Genomic DNA, 7,990 nt, shown 5'->3' on the forward strand with positions numbered 1-7,990 from the left:
AATTGACACTACAATATATTTGATAGGGACACTTAAACTTCAAGTGAGATCCCTTGCTGAAACAAGTTAGTAAGATCTGAAAGCCAGCAATAAACGGGTGGGATTCAGGATGATATTTGAGACAGTGCTGAGAATTATTTGTAGAGATCTTGGATAATATGACATTAGAAAGTGGATGCTTATAAAAAGGAAGAATACGACAAGAGAATGGTAACGAGTAACTTAAGAAATAATATAAGGTATAGCAATGCTATACTGGATTAGAGGTTAAGATGTTGGCAACGGAGTTGTTTGCTAATGATATTGTGACTTATAAGTAGCAAAGAGGAAGGGATAGGAAATCTCCTATAGTAGGATATGAGAAAATCAAATGGTGAATAAAGGAAGGGAAAGGAGTATGCCAAGATAGACAGCAAGTGAGTTTTAATACAAATAAGATATGTAAAGCAGAATGAACCAGGAGAAGGAAAGACTATGGCTAAGATTGGATATACTTTATACAAGTTGTACAAGAATAGTTATGCGATCTACGAATATTTGTATGCTAAGGATGAGACCAAGTGAGTACTTGATGATAAGATTAAGGATTCGGTAATAGCAATGCGGTTATGATATTTCGGGTACCTCAAAGAAAGGTGTAAGATGGTTTGAGGCCAAATTACCGAGATAGAATTAGTACTGAGGAAAAATAGGACATGGCCATAACTGAGCCCGATACCATTGAATGATACGAGAGAAGAATGCAAGGTAAAGTATAAGGACTAGTGAAACGACGCTAAGGTATTTCTCGGGCTAATGTGAGCACCTTCGCATATTCGTGTAAAGATTGCAACATAATGTGTGACAGAAAAACTAAGAGCAAAATCTGAGTGAAGAGACAATAAAAGCATTTTGATTAAAGACAAAGGAATGACACGAGATAATATACCTAGAGTGTTACAAGTTAGGTTAAGGGAAATTACGAAATGGTTTAACCGAGACGATCAGAACAAGCGGGTTACTGGATGACAGTGAATTTATATGTCAAATAAAAAAAAAATCTTTTAGAAATATACCAGTTAATAATAGACCGATCACAGAGCAGCTATGTGAAATTATAAAATGAGGGAACTCTAGCGCTACTTGGTAGCCAACCCTAAAGATCGAGATCAAGAACTAAAAGCAAAGTGACAGTTAAAAACCTTTAAAAGAAAGTCGAAAAGTGACACATGATGGTGAAGATTCCAGAATACGGACTGTAACAGCAGAGCAAAGCAAGGTTATTGGAGTAAAATAATGTTACACCCTGGGAAATGTTGTTTTATTCGTAGAGTCTGTGAAGGGTCTACAAGATACCGGAAGTATGAAATACTCCAAGGATTGTAAAGTCTAATAAATCGATGAGGGATGTCTGCGCGTTACAAGATCTTATTTAAAGATTAGAAGGTAAAGTGAAGTGAACGATACATCATCTTAAGGGAGTAACTATAGAAGTGTCACAACCCGAATAGGGGCCGCAACGAGCACCCGGTGCTAGCCTACCTGGGCACCCCTTAGCTTACACTTATACTTACATCTAGGTGAGCCCCATAGTGAAACATGCATTTCTACCCATCAATCATACTAGTCCCATTAGATGATAATGCCTTTATATCATCATTGGCGTTTATGCCACATTAATGTATATGAGCCGACAAGGCTATCAAAATGATATACAAAATATAGGCCGACAAGGCCAGACATATCTAACCATATACACGTGACTACGAGCCTCTAAGGAGAGTATAACATATCACATAAGCGGGACAGGACCCCGCTATGCCCATAATTATGTACACAAAAGAATTTAATACCCAAAAGTTATGGCTCCGAATAAAATGGAGCTCCGCTATGTAATCTCTGAGAAAGCAGTTATGGATCAAGTCTGTCTCCCTGTGCACCTGCGGGCATGACGCAACGTCCACAAATAAAAGGACGTCAGTACGAAGAATGTACTGAGTATGTAAAGCATGATCAATATCAATATAGAAGCATAATGTGCAACATAAGAAATAGCATGAGGTAGGAGATAGTAATGTCATCATCATGGGAACTTAGTTGCCTTACATAAGATCTTACCATTTCTAGTGCGTATTTGTGTACATACATCCATGTCCGTATCCATAATCGTATTCGTACCATATTTGTACTCATATTCGTATACATGCCGTTACTCACATTCATATCGTATCATATTCGTATTCATATCATATACATAGCATTTACATAGAATACCCGACCTCGTAGGATCGGTGTTTCATACGTACTTGGCCAACCAAGGCTCAAGGTTACTCATACCTGGCCCTACCAAGGATTCAGGGTTACATCTACCTGGCCCTACCAAGGCGTCAAGGTTATCCGTACCATCTGCAGAGGTGTGCGCGCGTTACATAATCATATACATACTTATTTACATATCTTACCTGGCCTCATAAGCTCAGGGTTCCATAATAGTCATACATATACATAATAGCTCATAAGCATTTTTACTATTACATCATTGTCATAATCGTCATCGTTATTATCATCGCTAATACCATTATAATCGCCATCACTATCATTGTCACTATTATCGTCATCCATCACATCTATCTTTATAGGCTTACTTGTTATACGAGGAACTTAGTACAATCGTAGCGTATCAAGAATCATGAGCTTACAAGCTCGGAAGATCAAATCATCTGAAATATGTCATAGTCTTATAGAATATTTAGATGTTTGGCCAAAGAACCATGCCTTATGAAAGAAGGGTTAGCCTTACATACCTTTTCCGTTCAACTATTCTACATTTGCGCGTTCTCCTCCAATGCTAGCGTTTCTACCTTCATTAAAGTCATACTATCGTTAGAATCGACAACTAGCATATATGACCAAAGCTAAAGAAAATTGGACAGCATCTCCTTTATTTATATAACATTCCTCCATAACGTATATCAACTCCCAAACGTCAATAATACATTCACAATACCATAACAATAGTCATTATTCATCCACATTTCTTAGTTTACCTTCAATCACTCATATCCATGGCTATAACACCCCACTTCGCCCATTCATATAAAATGCTCATTTTTATGATCTTAACATCATTTATAACAGATTCATATCACGACACAACAAGAATCATGGTTCAATTCAAACTATCTCTCAAAATGTCACTATTCATCATGCATGACCCATTTTTCTATACTCATCTAATGTCCAAGCATTTTAACTCTCAAATACCTTAAACAACATATAAATACCATAAATCTTACCCTATATGTTGTAGGAACAAGCCTTGGTCGAAATACTCCACTTGAGAAAAAACCCTAGTTTTCCTTCAATAAGATTCTCTTGACTTGAATGATCTTAATGGGTTTCCTTACACTTGATTCACCTGATTTGTGTTGTCAATGACTAATAATCCTTGAAATCTTGTGGAATAAATATAGGGAGATGTTTTAGAGAGAAGGGATGAAATGTGGAAATGAAATAATAAACTTGGATCCCTTACTTAATGACTTAAAATCTGATCTGGAGTGAAAAACACAGTGGTCGTGAACTTGGTTTACGGTCCGTATTCCAAAATACGGACCGTATTTAAGAATATCAGAACCAGAAAGTATGCTGGAATCAAGGTGATTTACGAACTCAGTTTACGGGCCGTAAACCACTTTACGGTCCAAATTTCAGGTAGTTTTTAACCATTTCGAGCATTTGGCAGAAAGTTGATGTTTTGGAAGACAAAATACGACATGGCAGTTTACGGGTCGTATACCACTTTACGGTCCGTATTTCATTTTACGTGCAACTGGCCAAAATGCAGATCTGCAGCTTTCCACATTTTCAGAACCTATAATTAGTCATTATGGAGCATAACCTATCTCTTATTGCAATTTCCTTTGGAATCTTACTTAGGGTCGTCAAACGTTATTTCTTACTCATGAAAATATCGGATACTCATACTCCTCGCGGGTCCATTCACTTGGGCAACAATGGAGGATTTTTCCGAGGTGTAACAAGAAGACAAAAGAGTCGAGTTATGACTAAGTGCACCATGAATACCAGTCCGAATCAATCAGTGACAGTACAACTGAACAGTATGTAGACAAGAGAGAGAGTAACATTTCAGCAGAAGCGCTCGCAATACAACTGACAACCGACTGCGAAATAAAGAGGAAAGTAACGACAATGACGTGTAATTATTACCTCGAGAAGCAACAGAAAGAGGAAATATTACGGGAATGGTTATGTAGAGATCTGAAATGCATTATAATAGATTGAAGGGAATTGACCAACGAAAGAGTCATGCGAAGAGTATAATTCAGTAAAAGAACATTTAAGGAGGTATTGGGAGTGCAGGACCAATTTAACATTCGATGACGAATGTTCTAAAGGGGGGAAGGATGTTATACCCCGAATTTTTATATATTGGATTACTCGTAAGCTAATCGACATAAGTTTAAGGACAAGATTATTCTTGGGATATGAGGCAAGGACTTTTAATTCCCGATTTTAACTAGTACACTAAAATTCAATTAGTGTAGAAATATTAGGGGAGATTAGGGATTAATTAACCATGATTAGATTATTAAGTGGGGATTAATGATTAATTAAGTGTATTAAATGGACCCCACTACAACATGGCCAAATCTGATCGGTCCATGCCATGGTGGGACATGTGTCAACATGGTGGGACACGTGTCATTGTGGTGGACACGTGTCACCTCATAAGGCAGCATATAAAGTCACAAATTGATGACTAATTCATCATTTTTCATTCCATTTTCAATTCAACAAAGAGAACTAGAGAGAGAGAGAGAGCTACGACCATGGCTATGGCATAGCTTCATGAAACTCACGGACAGCCATGGCAGCCACCTAGTGAAGCTCACGGCCAGCTCATTCCCCCACCTTCATGTTATGTCCCGTGTTTTCGTATAATTGGAAACCGAGAAAATAATTACGACTTGTATGTTATAAGGAAATATTTTGATTTTTTTTGTGCATATGACCATGTTGGTTATGGAATCATTAATGTCAAGACATCGGGGAAGGCCGAGGATAAATTTGGAATTTCGAAAATTAGTTTCGGGAATTACAAAACGGGACTTTTAATGAATTGGGCCAAGAAAAATTGAATACAAAAATTGAGGCCCAAAGAGTAGGGTGGCCGGCCCTAGCAAGGTCCAAGCCCATTTTTTTTTAAGTCATGTGATGTGCACATGACCAATACTATGGATATATATCAAGAATACTTAGCAATTATCAAGATCATCAAAGAAAAATTCAAGAACACCACCAAAAGGGGCATTCGGCCGAACCTAATGAAAGGAGAGAAAAAATTTCCCAAGCTTTGTTGTTGATCCAAAAATCCTAATTTCTACATAGTTGTGAAGTACTCAAGGCCCTCTTCAACGGGGTATAATTAGTTTGGCACAAGAACCTCGTTTGCGACAAGTCGGGTTTTCAAGAAAAGGTAAGAATTTTGCCCCTTTAATGTTATAGAATTGTTATGAATGTGTTAAGGATTGAGAATAGACGGGAATCCCGTAACTTTGATGTATATAGAAAGCTGTGGGTGTGTGTGTATATGGTGTGTTGGCCGTGAGTTATATGTAGTGCAAAGGTATGGGAATTTTATCTTGTTTAGTTGGTTTGTGGCGTCGTTATAACATTTAGGACGTAAATGATTGGTTAGTGAATTAAATGGGCATTGGAAAATGATTTCGGACATTATCGGAAAGTGTATACCTTTGGTATAATTGTGTATATCATTGTATAGTTAGGATGTTAAAGACTTTAAGCGTGGCATATAGTTGATGTTAATGAATTCGGAATGAAACGACGCAAGTTAGAACCTTTGTTATAAGTTTTGATGTACTTGAAGGAATTAGGGAAAGTAATGAATTTTGGACAATTTTGTATATAGTTTGGAATATGTTTGGGATGTGTTTGAATAATCGCGAATGAGTAAATGAATATAATGATGTGGATATAGATTTGGAGTTTTGGAAGTTTGAATGAAAAGTTGCCAACTTAGGTAATAAGGTAGGACCTTGAAGGTAGAGTGGTTTGATTATGATTTGTGTTGTTTGTTGATGTGTGGGCTGTTGTTGTTGATGTATTTTGAGCCGAGCTAAGTCTCGGGGATGTTAGATTTATAGGGGAAGTGCTGCCGAAATTTCTGTAGGCAAAAATTATGTTAATGGCATTTTTTTAAGCCTAAGAATCTCAATTGGTAACTTTGACCATTTGCAGATTTCGGACGAATCGGGACTTGACTTTTGGGAGAGCATACGACGTCTGTAAGGTATGTAAAGCTTCCCACTCCTTCGTTTGGCATATCTTAGTATGGTAGGCGAATATGAGAACTTCCGGAGCATTCCTGCTCCTCGAAACCCGATCCACAGAAAAGTTACTATTCATTCAATTCAATTGAAGCCTAAGGGCTCTATTTTGGCTAGAATGCCACCACTCGTCCGAAACCTATCGAAATGTGGTCGGGTAACTTAGAAATGATTATGTATGACCCTTTGGCTTATGAATGTTCAGAAAATATGTTCGCCACCTCAATTTGACTCGAGGTGGGTCCGCTAACCCCGATACGCCCTATTTGCCTTATTGGGCTATCTTTGTGAATAAAGTTTGATATGATATTTTCGATTTTGGAACTCCCTCCTATGAGATATATTTGGAATATTATGATATGATAAGTTACGTTTTGAGCCATACGTACCACTTTGGAAACTTTTGTGAAACGGATCTTTGTATCGACTAAGTATTCGCTTATCTTGTGCTATGGAACGATTTGTAAAACTATTATGTTTTGAAAGACTATTTTGAAGTATGATTTGCATTTGCTTGCTCACGACTCCGCTCGTGCCTTATTATGACTTCGTTCACCGGTTCCCGGGCCGGTTATGATTCGTGCGCCTTATAATAATTCGGCCGTATGCTGTGTTACGGTTCTCGAGGCTTCGCCATAGGGCCGGGTTCCGTTTGGAGTTATGCTGTGATATGGCTCGTGATGCGATACACTCACCTATGATTATGTTTGTGTTCGGGGATTTACGGAGATTTGAAACCTTCTGGTGTTATGCTGTGTGCGGCGCCAGCGTCGGAGTGGCGACCACGTTCCTAAGCGTTTGCATGATTTCGTTTGCATTGTATATACGTATATGATTTTGATACGGATTTTGACATACCGATTTGTATTCCATTTTGTTATCTGATTTGCTTTCAGTTTTGATCCATATTTCTGTACTCCGTGCTTTACATACTCAGTACATATTTCGTACTAACCCCCTTTCTTCGGGGGCTGCGTTTTATGCCCGCAGGTACAAACATTGGTGACCCTCCGCAGTAGGCTTCACTCTTTGCTATTCCGGAGTACCCCCCTTTGATCCGGAGTCCACTTTTGGTACAGACTCCTTTTGCTTTGTATATATTCTGTACATTTGACCATTTGGGTACGGCGGGGCCCTGTCTCGCCATATGTCTTTGTTTTGAATTTGTAGAGGCCTGTAGTCATATATGTGGGGTGAGGGCCCTGTATATGTTGGTTGATTTCGTTTTCTGGTCTTTAAGCGGTCTGCTTGTTATGATGGCCCCAAATGGCCCTTATGCTTATGTTTGTACTTTTGACCGGCGATGTCTATTCCGCCGCTCAGTTTGTATTAGATTTGTGCGACCGCTTAAGACATATTTTGATATAAATTGCATTTGATATGATTTCGTAAAATTCGGAAATACGTTTGGACCTTATAATTAATGGGTGATTCGGTCTGGGCACCCAGGTAGGGTGCCAGTCGCAGCCCACGGGGCTGGGTCGTGACACTTCTGCACAATTGAGTTGATGAATTTCAAGACCAATTAGAGGAGAAAAATAAAGAAGCTCACGGCCATGGTTGATCTTAAGTGAGCTTAAGGTCTTCATGGAAAGAGATTGAATTTCTAAGACATCTTGGATATTAAAGGTGATTAGCAA

This window comes from Lycium barbarum, chromosome 11, assembly GCF_019175385.1.
Source record: "Lycium barbarum isolate Lr01 chromosome 11, ASM1917538v2, whole genome shotgun sequence".
Lineage (NCBI taxonomy): Eukaryota > Viridiplantae > Streptophyta > Magnoliopsida > Solanales > Solanaceae > Lycium > Lycium barbarum.